The sequence below is a fragment of the Erythrolamprus reginae genome, chromosome 4 (genome assembly GCF_031021105.1).
Source record: "Erythrolamprus reginae isolate rEryReg1 chromosome 4, rEryReg1.hap1, whole genome shotgun sequence".
In the NCBI taxonomy this organism is placed as follows: domain Eukaryota; kingdom Metazoa; phylum Chordata; class Lepidosauria; order Squamata; family Dipsadidae; genus Erythrolamprus; species Erythrolamprus reginae.
This window is the reverse complement of record NC_091953.1, coordinates 55027756-55049774: the sequence shown is the minus strand read 5'-3', so window position 1 is coordinate 55049774 and position 22019 is coordinate 55027756.

Below are 22019 nucleotides of genomic sequence, written 5' to 3'. Positions count from 1 at the left end.
GGTAGCTGTGAGTGGGAGCTCCAGTCAGAGGCACCGGCACCGGCAGCGCCCCACCCAGCTGGAGCTTCCCTGGCATCAGCAGCAAGTGTCCTTTGGAGCCCGGCAGGAGGGCACTGGCAGCGAGAGCAGGAGGGCGCCATCAGCAGCAGCACCAGGTAGTAGCCAGGGAATGGCGGTGGCAAGAGCTCCAGGGCGGAGGCACCGGCAGCGCCTTGCCCAGCTGGAGCTTCCCTTGTGGGGGCGGCAACCAATGTCCTTTGGGGCCCAGCGGGAGGGCACTGACGGTGGGAGCGGGAGTGTGCTGGCTGCAGCAGCCCCAGGCAGTCGCGGGGAGATGGCGGCAGCGAGAGGGAGCTCCAAGGTGGAGGCACCGACGGTGGCGATTGGACATGCTGCTGGATGCCGTACATGCTGGCACTGCGGGGCTGGCACTGGCTCACTGGCTGGGCCGGAGGTGCCAGCCACATGCCCATGACCAGCGCAGTGCCAGCATATACAGCGTCCAGCAACACTTTCAGCTGCCGCCATCAGGGTTCTCGCTCGCAGTCAACCACTCTGCCACCACCCCTGGCTACTGCCCGATGGCGCTGTTGTCGGCGTGGTGTAACAAGAGAGAAAGAGAGAGAGAGAAATAAAGCGAGATAGCAAGAGAGAGAAAAAGAGAGAGATAGCAAGAGAGAGATAGCAAGAGAGGCAGAGAGAGAGACAGAGAAAGAGAGAGAGAGAAAGAGAGATAGCGAGAGAGAGAAAAAAGAGAGAGATAGCAAGAGAGGCAGAGAGAGAGATAGCAAGAGACAGAGAAAGAGAGAGAGAGAGAAAGAAAGAGAGATAGCAAGAGAGACAGAGAGAGAGAAAGAAAGACATAGCAAGAGAGGCAGAGAGATAGAGAGATAAAGAAAGAGAGATAGCAAGAGAGACAGAGAGAGAGAGAGAGAGAGAGAGAAAGACATAGAGGGAGGGAAGGGAGAGAGAAAGAGAGCAAAAAAGAGAGGAAGAAAGAAAGAAAGAAAGGGATGGAGAGAGATAAAGAATTGAAGGAAGGAAGAGAAAGAGGGAGGAAGAAATAGAGCGAAAGGGAGGAAGAGAGAGATTGTTTTGTCCAAACATTTTTTAGCCCCCCCCCCCCGCTCAATGTTCCCCAGGATTTTGAAAATATGAATAATGTGTCACGGCTCAAAAAAGGTTGGGAACACTGGGACTAGAAGACCTCCCGAGTTTCTTCCAAATCTGTTTTTATTTAATAGTTTTTATTAAACATTTAAAATAGAATACATGGGTTACATTTCATAAGCATACATTTCACCAATTTACAATTTCCCCTTCTGTATATAATTTGTATCAGCTACATGTATTTACAATGGTTTATTCATATTTAGTTACATAGTTGTCATTTTCTGTATGCTAAAACTAATTTGTTACATAAAGAAGAGAAAGAAAAAGAAAGACCTACTAGGCAACTATTTTGTTGAGCGATCAACAAAATTTGAGCGATCTACCATTTGGCCATGTTTATCTATTTTACGGGTTATTCAGCTATATGGTTTAATTTTTTATATGTTAAAGTATATTCATTGTCTTCCGTGTATATAGCCGCTAGGGTGGCATGTATTATTTGGCGTTCTGTTGTTAGATGGTATAATATTCATTATCTTCCATACATATAGTTGCTAAGGCAGTGTATATTGTTTGATATTCTATCGATGAGTGGTGTGATATGCTTATTTTATGTTTTCTATATAGAGAAGGGCTGTTTTGTTTGAGTTTTCTTTAGTTTTGGATATATATTTTTCTGCTTCAACCAATTATAACATTTTCCCCAGGCGCTATAGAAGTTGGATTCATCTTTTTCCTGTAGTTCCAGTGTTATTTTAGTAATTTCATCACACTCCATGACTTTAGTTATGAGGGATAAAGCTGTGGGGGTTGTTTCCTTTTCCAGTTTTGTGCGTAAAGCAATATGGTAGTGGTAGTAATATGGAAAATTAAGTATCTGTCTTTTTTTTTTTTTTTGTAAATATTTGTCTAGCAATGCTTAAAAGAAAGAGTTCTGGTTTTAGCTTAACTGTTTGAGATATGATTTGTTCCAGATATCTTTTGATTTTTTTCCAAAATTCCTTTGTAGCAGAGCAGGTCCACCATAAGTGGTAGCATGTCCCTATTTCCCTTTGCATTTCCAACAGATTGGTGATACATTCATAAATTATTATTATAAATTATTATTAGTAGTATTGGGTTTTGGATTAAATCTAGGATACAATGTGTATTTGGTTTGCTTGAATAATTATTCATATGTTATCGCAGAACTGCAGAAAAAACAATGGCTGCCAACCTGCCTTCCATTGAGGACCTGTATACTGCACAAGTCAAAAAGAGGGCGGTGAAAATATTTACTGACCCATCACATCCTGGACATAAATTGTTTCAACTCCTGCCCTCAAACTGTTGCTACAGAGCACTGCACAAAAAAACAACTAGACACAAGAATAGTTTTTTCTCAAATGCCATCATTCTACTAAACAAATAATTCCCTCAACACTGTCAACTTTTTACTAAGTCTGCACTTCTATTTCTTCTAGTTTTTTCTCATCATTCCTGTCATCCTTTTCCTCCCACTTAAGACTGTATGACTGTAACTTGTTGCTTGTATCCTAAGATTTTTATTAATATTGATTGTTTCTTCATTGCTTATTTGACCCCTATGACAATCTTTAAGTGTTGTACCACATGATTCTTGACAAATGTATCTTTTTCTTTTATGTACACTGAAAGCATATGCACCAAGACAAATCCCTTGTGTGTTCAATCACACTTGGCCAATAAATAATTCTATTCTATTCTACATTTAAAGAGTTGGGACCTAGGAAGCTGATTGCAGAATTATCTTCTTGTGTACAGCATTGTTCAGTTTTTCAGCTAAGTACAAAGAGTTGGGACCTAGGAAGCTGATTGCAGAATTATCTTCTTGTGTTCAGTTTTTCAGCTAAGTACAAAAGAAGGTGACCTATTTCACCAAATTAGAAAGCCAGAGTCAGACTTGTGATTTTGTCACCAGTATATCCATAAGTTCATTTATAGAAAGTAGACTAACTGGGAAAAGAGCCAAGCAGAAAGTAAAAAGAACACCCGATAATGTATGTCCTTCCATCATTAGATGAAAATCTGTTTCTGGATGATCTGACTTGCTTGGACAACTGCTTAATAATGTCTTAAAGCACAAGAAGCAACCTTTAAGCACAACCTCTCCATCTTCAGTGGGTTTTACACCAATAAATTGTAGGCAGTTTTGGAGGCATTCTGTTTCTAGAACATATTTTTTTTGCCTTCCAAACTTTCATAAATCCTGAACAAATTGTCTCAGAATATTTAAATTTTGTAGATTAGGTTTTAGAATACTTATTATTCTAGCATCATAGACAGAAAAGACAGCATTATTCCTTTCCATTGAGTTTCAATTTATTTATTGGCATTTATAAATTGCAGTAATAACCCAATGATCGTACAATGTAAAAGAAAGCTTTGCTATTTTCCTAAGCAGCCAGTGTATCTATGTCTTCTAGTGGCATAAGAAGTGCATAAGGAAAATTGCATTTCACTTTTATAAAAGCATGTACCATAATAAAATGATGCAAACATCACTTTGTCCATTATAAAAATGGAAGCTCTACAATTTTAGTCTCCAGTTCCATGGAATAAATTGGGGAGCAGAGAGAAAAATTAGCATATATGTTACCTATACATTCATATGCATACATTCATACAATTCATTATATGAAAATGAAAATATATTTTGCATTTTTAAAGTTGCAGATGACACTAAGCAGGCAGGAAAAGCCAACACTCCATAGGACAAGCTCAGGATCCAAAAGATCTTGACAGACTTGAACAATGGGTACTATTCAACAACATGAAATCTAATGTGAAGAAAAGCAAGGTTATATGTTTAAGCAGGAAAAACCAATGCCACAAGTATCAGTATTCTTACCCTTGCTTCTGCCATATACTACCATGACATCTATGACAACATTTCTTTATCTCTGGATTTTGCACTGAATAGCATGGATTCAAAGTGTTTGAAAAATGTCATCTTCTACTTCCAAAAATATGACATAGTTATAACTATTAGGAACAGTAATATATATCACAGTATTAAAACAGTGAGGAAGTTGAAAGAGTTATAGACATTAGAAATGATTACAGAAAAATTATTTATTTATTTATTCGACTTCTATGCACCCAATCCTGAAGGACTCAGGGTGGCTTACAACAGTATAAAATTACAAAGGCAATAAAAAGAAACCAAATATAACAACTAAACTATAAAATCTTAATTAAAAACCATAATCCCATTAATATGCATACATAATATTAATACAATATGGCCATGATAGTTGTTAAATTAATGGGCCGCAGGCCTGCCGGCAAAGCCAGGTCTTAGTGGCCTTATGAAAAACCAACAAGCTGGGAGCAGTACGGACCTTGTTGGGGGGGGGGGGGGCTTTGGTTCTATAGAGCTAGGGCAACAAAAGAGAAGGCCCTCCCCTGTGGCCCCACCAACTTGCATTGCTTAGTTGACAGGACCCGAAGGAGGCCAACTCTGTGTGTTCTTATAAGTCTCTGGGAGTTATGTGGAAGGAGACAGTCCTGTAAATATTCTGGCCCTGTGCCATATAAGGTTTTATAGGTGGTTTGCCAAGTTAAATAACTATAATTACCAATACCACTTTAAATAATAATGTGTTATTAAATAATTAATATTACCATATTCTTCAGCTATGCTGTGCTGCTTCTGTTGTTCAATGAATGCATAGTTCTCAGAAATAAAACAAAACATGCAGTCAGCTAAGTGTATTTATTTTTTCTGAACAAGCGTTGCTAGGACTACAAAGTAAGATGCCCAGATTCAGTAGCTATAAGTACATTAATTAAAGGTGACATTTTACTGTCCAGGGCCTTCTGAAATATGAAACAATTGATTAATTCTAGGTTTTCTTTGATATTCAAAGGCCTTGCAAAGGTATTATCTCTATACTAACTTCTGTAGAGTAGCATTACGTAATGTGATCATCATTACAATAATGATCAAGAATACTTGAGCTAAAAATGTCTGGTGCAGCAGCAAAAATATTGGAAGAACAATTTATTCCTGACCCTTTATTTATTCTTTCCTCAAAATATATTACCCAATGTGGAAAATATCAAAGGATGATAAATATCTGTTATATAAATTATGATTTTAAAAAGCAGCAATATCTACTATAAAGTAATTATACTGCATGTAACATTAAAAATAAGCTCTGCATATAATACCATTAAATAACAGCCATTTCTAAGATTACTAATGAGAAGTTATCATATTTTGTATAATAAAAGAGCTGTATTCTTGGCTTCAAAAAATCAATACTCTAATGGATAAATGTTGATTGGGAATGGACTACGTCAAGAGAACAGCAATTTCTTACTAAATACCTTCACCCTCAAGGAATCTTATCTTCCTTGCTAATGAAATAAGTCAATAAGATTGAAGCAGAAATTTATTTCAATTTTCTTAAGGTTATAACAATAATTGATCAAAAAAAGAAAACTCATTTAGAGTTTCTGGTTTCCAATTCTGATTAGAATTTATGATGTTGTATTATTATATTTTCTTACAGCTATTTTAATTGATCAAAATAATATGTTAAAATAATCTTACACGCTTTGTGCTTTCTGTTTTGATTGCATTAATATCAGTTTTTATAAATGGATAAACTGACTCTGTACTTCAGTGATAGCAACTTCAGGCATTTAACTAAGAACATCCATCAAACCTGTTATTTAGAGACTGTTTCCATCATGACTGACTTAAATTTCAGACCATTTTTCCAATTAGGGCAGAACTAAAATCATGTTTTTTACTGATATTCTTCCTTGATATCCCTAAACAACTGAAATAAGAATTTTACTGTTAATTTATTTCTTTATAATTGGTTCAATATACATCCCCAAAATATATATTTTTAGCTGGCATTTTAAAATAGTATCTTTAAAAAAGGAAATTATAATTGTGTTACTATGCTGCCAATGATTTAGTTACTTATATAAAATATGCTATAAAAAGAGACTGTTGACTCAAATATATGTATAACGAGTCTCCCTTCACCCCCCCCCCCCAAGATGGCTCATTTTGTTTCCTATTATATCCCCTTATTTGCCAAATTATTTTATTTGAAAATTATCTCTTTATTCGACAAGTTTATATCAGGTAGAAATCTATCTTTATTAGCATGTATTTGGAAAGTTCTATTTAATTTGTTGGTTGTCCTCTGCCTATTACTCAAAGTCAGATGGAAAAACAGAAGGAAACATCATGATCAATAGTTTATCTGCTTTATAAATAAATATTATTTCCAGAAATCTTTCAGCAATTCTTATAGATTTTCTTTACCAATTGAACCAATGACATCCTGTTATTGATGATCACAGTTTAATCTCTGTTGATTATTCCATATATTCAAAATAGAATCAAATTATCTTAAGAATTGTGCCTGTATGTGTGATCAGTCCTTATGACATAATAGCAGGAGTGATATTCATCAAGTTCTGGAGAAGCAGTGTGGAAATTTTGAATAGTCCAGAGAACTGGCAAATACGAACACTGGCTGACCCCAGATGGGTGGGAATGGAGATTTTGCAATATCTTTCCCCCAGGAATGGATATTATCAGTCTCGTTCCCCTGGAGTCGGGTGGAAATGGTAATTTTGCAGTATTCAAATTTTTTCCCTACTGGTTGTATAGGCATGGCTTGGTGGGTATGGCAGTGGAAGGATACTGCAAAATCTACCTTTCCACCCAACTTCCCCAGGAGTCAGGTGGAAATGTAGATTTTGCAGTATACTTCCCCTGCCATGCCCACCAAGTCATGCCCATAGAACCAGTAGAGGGGGAGTGAATTTCACGCCTACATAATAGTGGCATATCAATGACCAACATTGAGCAATCAATTAATTATTTACTTTTACATGAAAAGGAACAAATAATAACAATTTTTGAGATTACATATCATTTAGAAAGATGTTCCATATTCTTATTTAGCATTAATTCTAATAAAGTTATAACTTTTACTGATTAAACCATTTAATATGAAACACGTTTGAAAGTTAGGATATATATTGGAAACAATTCAGCAGTTCATTTATTCTGAAATTTAATCCACATGACTATTCTAAATTTGGCAGATTTCCCAGGAGCTTGCATTTTGGAACAAGATTTAAGCTAGGTAATTAATTCTATACTGGATAAATCCTCCCATAACTCAATAGAAATGTATGTACCTATAAAAGAACCCACCATTTTAATATAAAAATTGAAGTTAATTGATCCTGAGAGACTCATAAAAAAAATTGAACATTCTTTTGCTTAACCCATTGGAAGCATGTTCAGTTTTGGGGAGAGGACCCCATCTCTCTCTTTTTCCTTTATCCTGAAAATATTTAAGAATATTTTATCCTTAAACTCTATAAGAATCTTCAGATGAAGTCATTGAAATAATTATTTCAAAAAGTTTCAATAATCAAAACTATGTTTTTCTCTCCTTTCTTTAGGATCAGAATGCCCAACGTGTGCATGACAGCACCTTATGACACACACAAAAACAATAGAAATGCCATTGGTCATTTTAATTTTTTTATTAGTGAAGCAGGGTTGTACCACATCCATTTGAGATGTTAAGGAACATCTGCTTTTAGGTGATACAAAAACAAACAGAAACACACACATACACATACACACACAATTACATTGTGTGTGTGTGTGCTTATAAATATTTATTACATAATTATAAATAAAATTATTTAAGGCTCTATCCTGATGACAGGCAATTTTGGATCGATGCAAAAAATACTTTAACGGCTGTAATCCATGGTATTTGATAAATTTAAAGATTGAGTACCTTAGTGGCATAGATATTTACAAAAAATTACCCTGTAATCTGCAACTCTTACACTGCAAAAACATATGGACCATTCAACTTGATCAGGGTAAAATAATAGACACAATTTACATAGACTTTTGTAAAGCCTTTGATTCGGTAGTACACAACAAATGACTTCTGAAACTAAAATCCTGTGGCATCTCTAGACATGATTGGATAACTGTGTTTCTGTCTACCAGACAACAAATGGTCAAAATAGGAAATGCCATATCAAATCCTGCTCCTGGCAATAGTGGTGTCCATCAAGGCAGTATTCTAGGACCAACACTCTTCATACACTACATAAACAATCCTTGTGATCATATTATAAGCAACTGTGTTCTCTTTGCTGATTATGTTAAACTATTTAACACCACTGACAATGCTGCTACCCTTCAAAAAGACCTTGATCATGTAACAGAATGGTCAAACAACTGGCAACTTCTCAACCAACAAATTCTCTGTCTTATACATTGGCAAAAAGAATAAAAATACAAAATACAAACTTGGATGAAACAAACTTGAAAGAATTACTCTCATTCTGCGCAGCAACCAAAATTTTGCATGAGCATCATCCTGCGTGTGAGATTTGGGTGATTTTCAAGGTTTTTTGCTTCTATGTATGCGAGAAATTATCCAAATCTCGTGACCGTGAGTGCCACCTACGATCTGATCTAAATGTAGTTCATAAAATCATATACCAAAATGTTCTTCCTGTTAATGACTCCTTTACTTTCAACCACAGCAATACACAAGCATGTAATAGATTCAAACTAAATGTAAACTACTCCAAACTCGATTGCAAAAAATACGACTTCAGCAATAGATCAATGCCTCGAATGCACCACCTGACTCTATTTTCTTCCCTAAACCCCAAAAACTTTAACCTTACTTAGACTGTCTACAGTTGACCTCTTCCCATTTTTAAGAGGTCTGTAAGGGGCGTGCATAAGCGCACCACTGTGCCTACCATCCCTGTGCCTACTGTCCTATTGTCCTCTTTTGTCCTTACTTTTACTTATGTTATGTTTATGCAAATTACTACTATCCTATTCCTATATATATTTGACAAATCAATAAATAAAATAAAATAAATAAAATATCAGACTACACCAAAATATTTTCCACTACTACAATGGGAATATTTTTGGACTCAGAAGTACCCATGTAAATTAATATTTATTGAATGCTATTATATTTAGAATATTTATTTATTTATTTATTCATTCATTCATTTATTTATTTATTTATTTATTAGATTTGTATGCCGCCCCTCTCTATAGATTGCTAGACATGGCTTTTTGGCTGGATGTGAGAAGATACAAACATTAAAGTTTCCTAAACAGGATCAATATGCTGATCACATATTTTCAACAATCATTCCGTGACATGTAGATTAATATGAAATTTCCATTGTGACTTTTTTATACATTTTATACTTTTACATAGAAAATTTGATGACCATCCTTTCAGATATATATTATTCTTGAACTCTAGAAAACCTTAAATATTTTTTTTTCAGGAATAATTTTAATTTCAAATTTGTCAAAATTTTCAACTTGTTCAAATTTTCAGGGAGTTTAACTATTTTAACGAACTTAAAATAACAATTTACCAATCTCTGACCTTACAGATAGAGCTCTTGCCTCACAATCATGAGGTTGTGAGTTCAATCCTAGGTAGAGGCAGATGTAGGATCCCCTGCTTGGGCAGGGGTTGGACTAGATGACCTGCAAGGTCCCTTCCAACTCTGTTAATCTGTTAAAATATTTTTCTTTTTAAAGAAAAGGATTTATTTACGAAAAAACTGAATCAGAATTATTTGATTTAAACAATTTTGAAACTAAATGAAAACAAAAATTTTTTGCAACATATCACCATAATTGATATCAAATCTGATAACTATCAAGCTATCAGTGAAATTGTGAGAGTGATCACATATCATAATTAGATAAATATAGGCTTAAGTATTTACAAATATATAGAACATCTTTCCTCATATGATATCATTCAGATGTGTTACTTCAAACTAATAATATTTAGATATTTATACATTGCTAAATTAATTTGTTAGCATACAATTGAAAATTTCTGCCTAAGAAGCCTTATGACATTTAAGTCATCATATTAAAGTATGAATATCCATAGCACTTTTAGTATCTTAAGGCTACTTCCATTAGATTTAAAAAAAAAATCCAGAAGAAAAGAAAGCTATGTTCGAAGATCATGAATTTAGTGCATATAAATATGCACTAAAATATTAATTGACAAGTTAATATTTGGGGTCATCTAATCTATCTTTTAAATATGCATTTGTTAGGCAAGCATGTGAGAATTCCAGAATCTGTTTCTTCCGGTAAGTCTCCACCAGGATTACCATTATTGATCATTAGATTCAGAAATGAAACCTATCCATATGATTCAATAATCTCTATCTCCTATTATAGGCCTTCTTCCTCCTGCAAGAACCCATTAAACTATAAGTTGTAACTTGTAGATTTTTTTCCCTTGGGAACCCAATTTTTGCTGCCTCTTCTTCATATTAAAATATGTCTCTGTTCTAAAGAAGAAATCTATTTCATTCTATTTCAGAATATTGTTTTGTTTCCCGTTATCTTTTATGAAGAAGGGCAAATTTAATAGGTTTTAAACAGCAGGAACTCATAAAGACCAAGCAATAGAAAAATTTAAATTAGACATTTGCTATGTAATTCTGCAGACCTGAGCTTTTGTTGCACATGTAGTCAGAAAGAGATATGAGTCAGGTTTGTTTTGTTAAAATGCTCTCTTTGATGTGCAAATAAATGGCAAAGTTCAGATAAGGATGTTCAGCATTTTTGTTGTATACTTTGAACAAAATAGAAGAGGTTCAGTTCATCTTGGGGATATTTTTATCTTACAAAATGTCACCATGAAAATGCTAAGTTATATTTAATAATTGTTGGAAAATATATTTTAATGGGATACTGCAACAATAAAAATTACATAGGAAAGAGTGAAAAAAATAACATTTCCCTATTTTTGTTAGAAATAACCATTACAAAAATGTTGGTTCTATTAATTCCAACTGAACATACTTTCATTTAATATGCTGTTTTCAAGATGTCATCTTGTGCTTATTTAGAAGACCCTGGTAAAGTCAAAGATATTTATATGGAGAAAAATGGATTTAATGCAAATTTGACTTTTTAAAAAAGAAACAAAAAAGAGGAAAAAAGAGAGAATACTCACATCATGCTTTAAAACTACTGCTAATCTCTTCTTGACTCAACTATAATAAGGATATTATATTAGAATTGGGTGTTTTGCTTCTCTTCTGATTCTTAGAAGTGAATGGGCTGCAAAAGTGACAGTAATGCAGAGAATACAAATATTTAACTATTTTACTCCAAGTTTTGCTAGTTCTTGTAGAATAAGCCTGACATGGATTGATGTGATATCATGGGGAAAATATTTTTACCTGGATTTCTTGCTATTTCTATTTATTTTCTTAATGTAAAAGTTACACATAAACCTAAGTGGTAAATAGATATTCCCAAAGCTGTGAGCTTCAGATAACCAAAGTGTGTATTCTCTATATTTTTCTATTTTTTTCCCTAAAGTTAGTGCAACATTTGACCTTCTTGCAATCTACAGATGCACTGGAGGGAAATAATTCAAATCAACTTGAATTGCATACTTTGCTGCCTAGTTTTTTTAAAAAAAGCAATCAAAACCCTATGAATTTTCATTTTAAAGAAAGATGGTTGTCATTGGTTTAATGTTGTTAAATCTGCTTAGGCTAGCTACTGTAGCATTTCTTTGAACTTACTCAACAATAATATCCAATGTGGGTAGAAAATCACAGTCCGATTTATTTTCTTGTCTTCCAAATTGAAAACAAATGTGAAATTAGAGAACAGCAATAATCTTCAGCCACATGCTGCTATGTAATCCACAAGAAATCAGCTATAAACTTGGAAACACATCAGCCATGTTTTGTAATCTAAAGGCAAGAGGGGGAAAATATACCATGAATGAAGTGCCAGTTCTTTAGGATCAATTGTGACCCCTTCTATTCAAATACATAAAACATTTTGAATCAGTACAACTGGGTCAGATCCAGATTCATCAGCTTAACTTTTGCTTAGAACCAGGCAGAATAATTTGAAATCAAGTTTCATTGGTCAATTGGAAATGGGGATGAGCACCATGTCCTAAAGTCAGACAGAACTGACATGGATACATTTACCCTTTTAATTCCCAATAGAGGTATAATAATAATATTTCTATACACCTTTTTAAAATAATAAATATTTATAGCTCAAATAAAATAATATATTTCAGTTTTAGCTGGTGATTATGCAGTATTGGGAAAAAAAATCCAATTAGTAAATTCAAACACAAATAAAAATGAATACAGTATAATCAAATGTTCAATGAATAAGTGTACATTCTGTTTAAAACACTAAATTTTGTAAGATACCAGGACAAACAAAATATCTTCATTAGAAAAAGCTTGAGAAACACTGAAGGGCATGAAATAGCTATAATTTAGACAGAGGATTAGATAAAGATCTCTCTTTCATTTGAAATTTAGGTGACGTTGATAAAGTAGACAAAGAATTGGACATTATTGAGAAGTAACTGTGGACATTTCATTTCTTCATATGATTGTAAAGGAAGACTGCATCAGCAGGCCCCACAATTTCCTGAATATGGATTTTCTATCATTTACAGCTCTTTGAAACTTTGCATTTCATTTTTGAATGCTTGTTACATAATTTAGAATTTTTCATAAGAAGAGTATCTTCTTTTTTTCAGCTTTTTGTCATGGAAGTCTATAGATGGAAGAAAGGAAACTTACTGAAAAAAATGTCTGAGGTAAGATGTTTTCTGCATTGAAAATGAAAATGTTCAAATGAATATATGAGTGAATTGAATTGAGTGATAAATTTTAACCTAACTTGAACATACTCACATAGTGAGTTCTATTCTAAAATATGCAAGTTCATTACTTACTTATAAAGATGAGAAATACAATTATGGAGAGGGAAAGAGAGAAAATGAGAATTGGGGGCATATTTTTTGTTATGGGCTAAATATGTGCTAAATAAAAATAAAACTTAAAAGTAAAACAGAATGACCAGTTTCTTATGCTTTTAGTTTTTTTTAAAAAAAAATTTTTTTTAAATCATTTTATTTAACAAGATGTACACTACGTGCTGCAAGACAAATATAGACACACACACCATTTTGGTCATTTTTTTAAATTAAAGGAGGAGCAAGCAATCAGAAGTTTGTTCTGTAATCAGCTGAATTTTTCCAAAATATATATTGAACAGTCTTCATTATTATAACTCTCAGTAAGAACAATGTGTGCTTTTATTACATTGTGACTGCAATCCAAAAATTATTTACCTGGGAATTAAACTCACTGAACTAAATGAAATCTATTTCTGAATAAGCATGCTTAAAGTAGCTCTGCAAATTGATCAAATTAAGCATCCCCTCTCATCTCTAGCATTGTTAAACCCTAATACTGAAGAAATACCTACGTTTTTGTTATGAATTCCAGATTCCTCTTTTTCTTAAATCATCTCTTGCATTCCAATGCAATTTGTTTTAAGTTGTTGCTAACTTTTGCACAGTTGATTGCATCCTTAGGAGGGGACAAATGGTTAGAATTTCATCCAAGATCATCATTATCTATTGCCTCCCCCCCTTTTTGCTTTAGAATTGTTTTACTAATGTCACATTAGACACATGCTTTACTATATGTACTCGTGTATTTTCGGTGATGACTTGAAGGCAAATCAGATTGCAACATCCCAAATATTTAATCAATTTATATTTATATGTTTGCTGGGCTGAAAGTGTTAAATGATTAAAATGCTAATGATGGAGGTCAACAAATATTTGATTGTTGGTTTATTTGATTGTTGGATTATTTCTGGCAAGGCAAAAGAAAACCATTGTTGGATGGAATACATCAATTTGAAACAAGCATTTTCAGGATAATTTATGCTGTTCTTTTTGAAGAAGTAAATTTAATGAATTTAAAGATCTTTTCATCCATGTTTACTCTAAAATCCCACACACAAGGATGGTTGCCTCACTATTGTCATGCCAATTGCTGTATAAAATAAAAAGAGAGAAAAAAAGAAATAACATTTATTATCACTATTAAGTAAAAAATAGCTATAAAATAGAGACAAAAATAGCCCAAAATATTAATATAAGTATAGTATAATCTTTTATCAATCCTTACTTTCCAAATGCTTTACTGAGAATGATTGTCAGAAGTTTTTACTTAAGAACTATTATTCAAAATACTTTTAATTAAATTTCTTATATTAGTTATATCTGAGAGAATATACTTGTATCCTTCTACCCTTGCTCTGTATACATAATGTATAAAAAACAACAATAGAGACTGGGAAAATGCAGAGAATAGGGTTTATTAAATTCTTGGCTGTGGGATAACAGCAAGATGTCTGCTACTGCATACATGGAATTCCAGGTAAAAACATGAGGTTGGAGAATCTAATACTCTCTCCATGGGGAAATTGTAGAAAGAAGAGGCTCTGTATGTGCAAGCATACCAAATATCTCTTACAATACATAGCGAATTGTCAGAATGTTTCCGTCCTTCCAGCAACTAATTCTTATGCAACAAGTATCACTTCCTAGTTCTCTGGCCCCTATGCACAAAGAATAACAATTACTTTCTGGCTGAAAGAATATTGACAAATATGTGTGTACTTCTAACTGGCAAGATAAAAGCAAAGAAAACAAGAAAACTTGAACAAATGAGAAAGCTCTTTTAGTCTACAGATATTTGATAAATACACATTTCATGGGGCTATGATTGTATATGTCTAGGTTATTTGAAATATGACTACAAAATAAGCAAATCATGTATTATCAAGATAATTTTGTATATTAGTGATGCTAATATATCACAGAATTACATTATTGAAATGAAATATGAGCTATTTCAATTTATATCACTTTATACAAATTATTTAAATAAAGAAATAGCTAAATAAATTGTTATCCAAAGTAAATAGGCCAAGGTAACAGAATTTCCAATTAGCATGAATCTTGATAAAATAAATATCTCACATATAATTCCACAATTCTAATAAAACCATTTGAAAGATTTATTGTGCAGTCATCACTAAAATATATCTTCAGAGAAATAAAATAGTCATATTAGGACTAGCTCACTGTGAAGTTCCACATGTTAAATATGCAAAGTGTTTCAAGAAAAATGACTCAAATTAATTTAGGCTGAAGTTAAATATATTTCACATCAGAAGCTACCACTTAACCCATTTGGGTAAAAAGACTCTTCATGTCAAATTCTTAAAATCATCTTAATTGTATGAATCTAAAAAAAAAGCTGAACAGGGTTTTTCTGCCACAGGATTACACAAGATTAGGATTCTTTTCTTTTTAGAACATAAATAAATAATTTCAACAGAGATGTTTTTCTTTTATCTTGTTTTATTAATTTAAAAAAACATTATGTACGAAAGACATTTGGTGATTGTCCACAGGGACTCCAAGATTCCTCTTGCAGTTACTGTTATTTAGCCATATTCCACTTATTTTATATTGTATTCTTGGGTTTTCTTGCCTAAGTGTAAAGCTGTACTTTCTCACCATTAAACTTACTTTTGTTAGACCAGACAAGTGTTCAAGTCTGTCAAGATCCTTCTGAATCTGTTGAGACTTTCGAAAAAAATGCAAAGAAGAGCAACTAAAATGATTAAGAACCTGGAGACAAAAACATATGAAGAACGGTTGCAGGAATTGGGCATGGCCAGTTTTGAGAAAACAAAGACTAGGGATGATATGACAGCAGTATTCCAATATTTCAGAGAAGAGGGGGTCTTTGGAGAGGGGCGGCATACAAATCTAAATAATAATAATAATAATAATAATAATAATAATAATAATAACAACAACAACAAAAACAACAAAAACAACTTATTTTTACAAAGTACTAGAGGGCAAGGCAAGAAACAATGGATGGAAATTAATCAAGGAGAGAAACAACCTGGAATTAAGGAGAAACTTCCATTTGGGTTGTATGTGACCAGAAGCCATGGTTGAGACCTTGTAAAAAAATTTCCCTGCATATCTGAAACTTGGAATTTCATGACTTTGTATCATTTGAGGGGTTCTTTCTTTGAGAATTGTTTTTGGGGCTTAGTTTTTGCTGTGCAAAAAAAGTCACACTTGTACTGTTCAGGTTGTATACGACCCGGACCAAAAATGTCTTAATTTAGGTATTTAGATTTGGTCTTTTTGAAAACTTTTTCACTGGGGTACTAATTTGAATTTTTACGAACACAATGAAAGTAAAATTGAGATGAAAACATTATTACTTATATTTTTATTTTGCTCATAAAAGCTTTTTTGTGCAATTTTGTTCATTTTTATCTAGCTTAGGCTGCCAGTTCAACCTCCCCCCCCTTTTTTTGCATTGGATCACTATTTTGAACATTCCTGATCATTAGAAAAGTAGAAATGAACTGAAAAAAGTTATGCTTATTGGATTTTCTTTTGCTCAGAAATAGGGCCTCCCCCCATGGCTATGTGCAGTTTCACTTTACCTTTCTTTAAAGGCTCCAAATCCGAAATATTTTTAATACCCTAGACATCAACCTAAGCCACACTATGATCCACCAAAATAATACAACAACAAAATTTAATTTCAAAAAAGCGAACGACGAACTCATTGAAGCCCACCTCTCTATTCTCTGAATGCTACACTACACGACCTCTACAACACATTCCTACTTGAAATGAAAATTATTATCAGACTTCATGTACCTTTAACATGTACCACACAAAAAAATAAATAACCTCCCCATCTCAATAAGAAAATAACAAAAAAGAAAAAAAATATCTCTGGAGAAAAAACAAAAAAGGACAAGTTTCCAACTTCAAAAGCCGATATAAAAGCATTTGCAATCAAATAAAATCAGAATGCCTTAACTACTGCAGCAAACAAGAGGAAAACCTCCTACGCATCAAATCTAATAGAGCCTTCTACAACTTTGTCAACAATAAACTCAAAGACTCTAGACCTATCCCACCTGTCAAAGGACCAAACAAAAATAATACCATGACGGTTTATTCAAAGCTAACCTCCTCAACTCTTTCTTTGGCTCTGTCTTTGTTAACAGCAATGGCTCATCCCTCAATTTCATCAATCGCCCCACAAACTCCCTCAATGACCTAACCCAAGTAGACTTCACTGAAGACCAAGTGGAAAAAGCATTATGTTACTTTAAACCTTCTCTATCAATCGGACCAGACGGTCTATGTGCTTACTTCCTAAAAAAGTTCTTTTCTGCCATAGCTGAACCACTAAGCATAATTTTCAAAAAATCCTTCAGAACCAGCACACTTCCTAAGCTATGGTCGAAAGCAATAGTCATCCCCATCTTCAAAAAAGGAGACCCCTCTCTTGTCGATAACTACAGACCAATATCACTAAGTTGCGTCCCATGCAAAGTCATGGAATCAATTATAAACAAATCAATTACTCTCCATCTAGAAATTAATAATTTGCTCTCTAACAAACAATTTGGATTAAAAAAAACACTATCCTGCAACCTGCAGCTCCTCCACTGCAAAAGTATATGGACAACTCATCTAGATCAAGGGAATAATTTGGATGCAATTTATATTGACTACTGCAAAGCCTTTGATTCAGTGGTCCACTACAAACTACTCCTAAAACTCAAATCCTATGGCATCTCAGGATCCCTCCACAGCTGGATTACAGCATTATAACAATGTAACATTGTTATAATTGTTGTTTTCATGTTTTTTAAATTTTGAAATTGCTTAAGATGTGGAATTTGCATTGTCACTTATAGATAATCGCTTATAGATAGTGTTAAAACTATTAATACTACTATTAAAACTATTAATATAGTTTTTATGATACAGTATAATATTATCTTACATGTAATTAAATTTTAGTATCTAAATTATATTGAGATATTTTTAAAAAGGGTATTGATTTAGCTGGCCAGAACCATTTTTTCTTTTCTTTCTTCTTTTTTTTTATAACCAAACTATTTGTTGGAATGCCTATTACTCCCCTTATGATCACTAGGAAACACATTTAAAATGTAGCACGAATTACAAATTTTATGGTAATGGTATATCAGTATTGGAAGACTTGATTGTTCTTTCCTGAATGAAAGGATATGTTGTTCGTGTATCAATATGCTCTGGGTTTCTGGATAACAGTGCAAATTGTTTGGATATTGTGAATAAAAATAGCAGTGGCATGTAAAATAAAAATGGGGCAGTGACAGTAGAACTTCAAATGATTATGATTAATAATTGAGACCAGCCCATAGAAGACACCAAAAACTGTGATATTTTGTTGGGTCCACTGAAATCTATGGAAATATATAATAAATGTTCTTATTGAAAAATAAAACTAACTATGTCTGTTTGATAGATTTATTGTTGCACAGAATTTATAGGTCATTCAAATCGCATCTTTTTTTAAATGATACACAAATCTCCCTCTGTAATTCAGATTAAAACAAAATAAAATCAACAAGTCAAAACCATTAATCATAATGTAAAACCCTGGGAATGGTTTCAATCCTCACACTCAGTGGAAATGAACTTCATTTCATTATAAGAGGGTCAACTAGTTAATCGAAACTTTCAAGATTTAGTCAATTAGCTAAAACCGTCTAGACTTTCTAAAAGCCTACAGCAAAGATTCAGGAGATACAATTCCAAAATAATTAGATAGCAGTAGAAAAGACAAGAATCCCACAGCTTTTGAGCAAGGGAATCTAGAGATACCGCAACCAGGTTGCCATATCAGATGGTAGATATTAATGGAAAAAAGCTGCCCTGCAAATATTCAGATGCTGAATTGGATAGACGACCCAATAACAACTAAGACCTTGTTTTGCATACATAAGTCAATAGGTGACCAGCATAGCTGTGAGAGTAGGTCCAGTACTCTGAATGTTATGTTACATACCTAATAACAGCAGAGACATTTTGTCCTTCTTATTACCACAACAAAATCCCAAATATGGGCTCTTACTAATTTCCTAGGCACATGTATTGCCTATATTTATATATGTAATTAAAGTGTAATCTAATTTAGCAGCATTTAAAAGCTCTGGCATTGGCTCATTTATGCTACTTTATGGTCTGCTTACACTAATTTTGTATATTCTGACTAGCAATAGATTTTCAAGTTGTAGGTATTTGTTGAGCTATTATTTTCAGAATCTTTCTAAAATTGATTTTTTAAAATCCACAGATTTAATGCTCGTCTCCTACAAAATTAAGTTCAAGTATTGTAAACACATCATTAGGTGATGTATTTAGAAGTAGTTGTGTTGGATGGATAGTTTTAGGGGGAAAGGATTTTTTTAAAAAAATATTTTTTATTATTTTCAAAAGAACACAAACAAAGACATACAACATTAAACATTTAAGGAGCTACCATTGCTCCGCTTATCATAGAAGTCTAACTAATACAGAATATAAAAAAAACTCTAACTATTACCAGATCTAAGCAGAAAAGCCACTCTTGAAGATTACATTATTGTTAAGTTTAATTATAAATTTTTAAAATTAAGATTATTGATTAAATTTCTTTATGTGTTTTTTTTAACAAATAGAAATAAAAAATAATATACTTATATATACATATATATCAAAAAGCAATAAACAAATTATTAGTAATACAAAAAGGAAACAATATAAACACTTCTAAGTTAGTTATAATATAAATTATATAATTCTATCTTATAGTTTTTAAATAGTCATTTATTCTTATATATTTAATTTTTAATACTGTTTTTAACATTCCACCAATCATATACTTTATCCCAAATTTTGTAAAATTCTGTTTTGGTTTGGTTGTTCAAACGTTTAGTCATCATGTCTAATTCTGCACACTCTATAATTTTTTTAAATACCTCAGTGTCTTTCGGTATCGTCTTTTCTTTCCATTTCTGCGCGAATGTTATTCGTGCCGCTGTCAATATATGTATTATTAAATAGTAAATTTCTTTTTTATACTTTGTATTTGAAATGCCCAATAAGAAAAATTCAGGAGATTTTTTTAATCTTCTCCTTTGTTATTTCATTTATCCAATTCTCTACTTTATTCCATTAGAAGATCGTAAGGAAAGAGGAGGCCTTGGTCTCCCAAATTGGAAACTATATTATCATGCCACGGCCCTGACATGGATAAAAGAATGGCTCACACTAGAAAATCAAAGATTGCTTAATCTAGAAGGCCACGACTTGATGGTCGGGTGGCATGCATTTGTATGGTATGATAAGTTAAGAACCCACTCATATTTTAAAAATAATCTTATTAGAAAGGCATTGATAGAAGTGTGGAATGAAATAAAGAAAAATCACTTTTTAGTAATGCCAGAATGGGTCTCACCCCTTGAAGCTATAGTACACCCAAATCTTAAAGGAAAAGGTAAGATTTGGAAATATAGTGACCTGTTAGATAATCAATTAAAATTAAGAACAAAACAAGAGTTATATGAGTTAGGTATAGATTTAGATTGGTGGCATTATATGCAGATTAGTTCTAGATATCAAATAGACGTAAAGACTTATATTTTTAAAAAAGAAAATAATGTACTGGGCAAATTATTATTCCAAAATCAAACAAAGACAATTGGAAATGTTTATAAATATTTACTAAATCATAGAACGATAGGTTGGATATTGAAAGATAATATGATCAGTTGGTGCAAAAATTTTGGCAAAGAGATTGATTTAGATACTTGGGAAAAGATATGGATGTATAATTGGAAAATAACAAAATCAATCTCTTTCAAAGAAAATCAAATTAAGATGTTTTATAGATGGCACCTTCCACCATACAGAATATCTAAAATGTTTCCTTCGGTATCGCCCATTTGTTGGAAATGCAAAAAAGAAGTCGGCACATACTACCATGCAAGGGGGAAAGGATTTTTTTAAAATCCAAAATGTGTTTGTATAAATAAAATAGGTCCATTTTCTTCTGGATTTTTTGCATTCAATCATTTCCTGGTTTCATTCTTAGAAATGTCTGTGATTGGACACACAAGGAATTTGTCATTGGTGCCTATGCTCTCAGTGTACATAACAGAAAAGATACATTTGTCAAGAATCATGAGGTACAACACTTAATGATTGTCAGAGGAGTCAAATAAGCAATCAATATTAATAAAATCTTAAGGATACAAGCAACAAGTTACGGTCATACAGTCATAAATGGGAGGAAATGGATGATAGGTGATATGTTGTCTGCACATTAAATAATATTTACCAAGGAGCTCTACCATTATTTCAAAGCCCATTTGTTGAAACGGTTTGCTATTCATGCACAATGTTAATATTACATGATCATGAGTGTTTTGTAACTTACAGGAATGCAGATTATCATTAGAAAGCTAAGTTTATGATCTTGTTACACTCCTGTTACAATTGAACACAGTCAGAGCATTGCCTTTACAATCGCTTTGTTCTTTCAGGCATTGGAAAGTCTCCATTCAGATGAATAGATAAGATGAGGACAGATATGCTAGGTGATTGCAAGCTTCTTTTTAAAGTTCTTTTAAAATCTAAACATTGTATCATGAAAAAAAAGTTTAAAATTATTTCTGCAGGCATATAATAATAGAATTATTTGGGTGGGGGGCTGTATTGAAAATGATTTAGTGTGATGGATTCATTTGGAAATGGCACAAACCACAGACACAGGTATGTGGCGTTTTACTTTAACATCTGGAACACAAGTGTTGAAACACAGCTAGATGCCTTGAAGGCATACAAAATAATGGAAAAGGGAACAGAGAAGAATGGCATACGCTGAATAACAGAATAACAGAGTTGGAAGGGACCTTGGAAGTCTTCTAGTACAAGCTCTGCTGAGACAGGAAGCCCTATACCAATTCTGGAGGCAAATCACTCCACTGATTAATTGTTCTGTCAGGAAATTTCTCCTTAGTTCAAGATCGCTTCTCTCCTTGATTAGTTTCCATCCATTGTTTCTTGTCCTGCCTT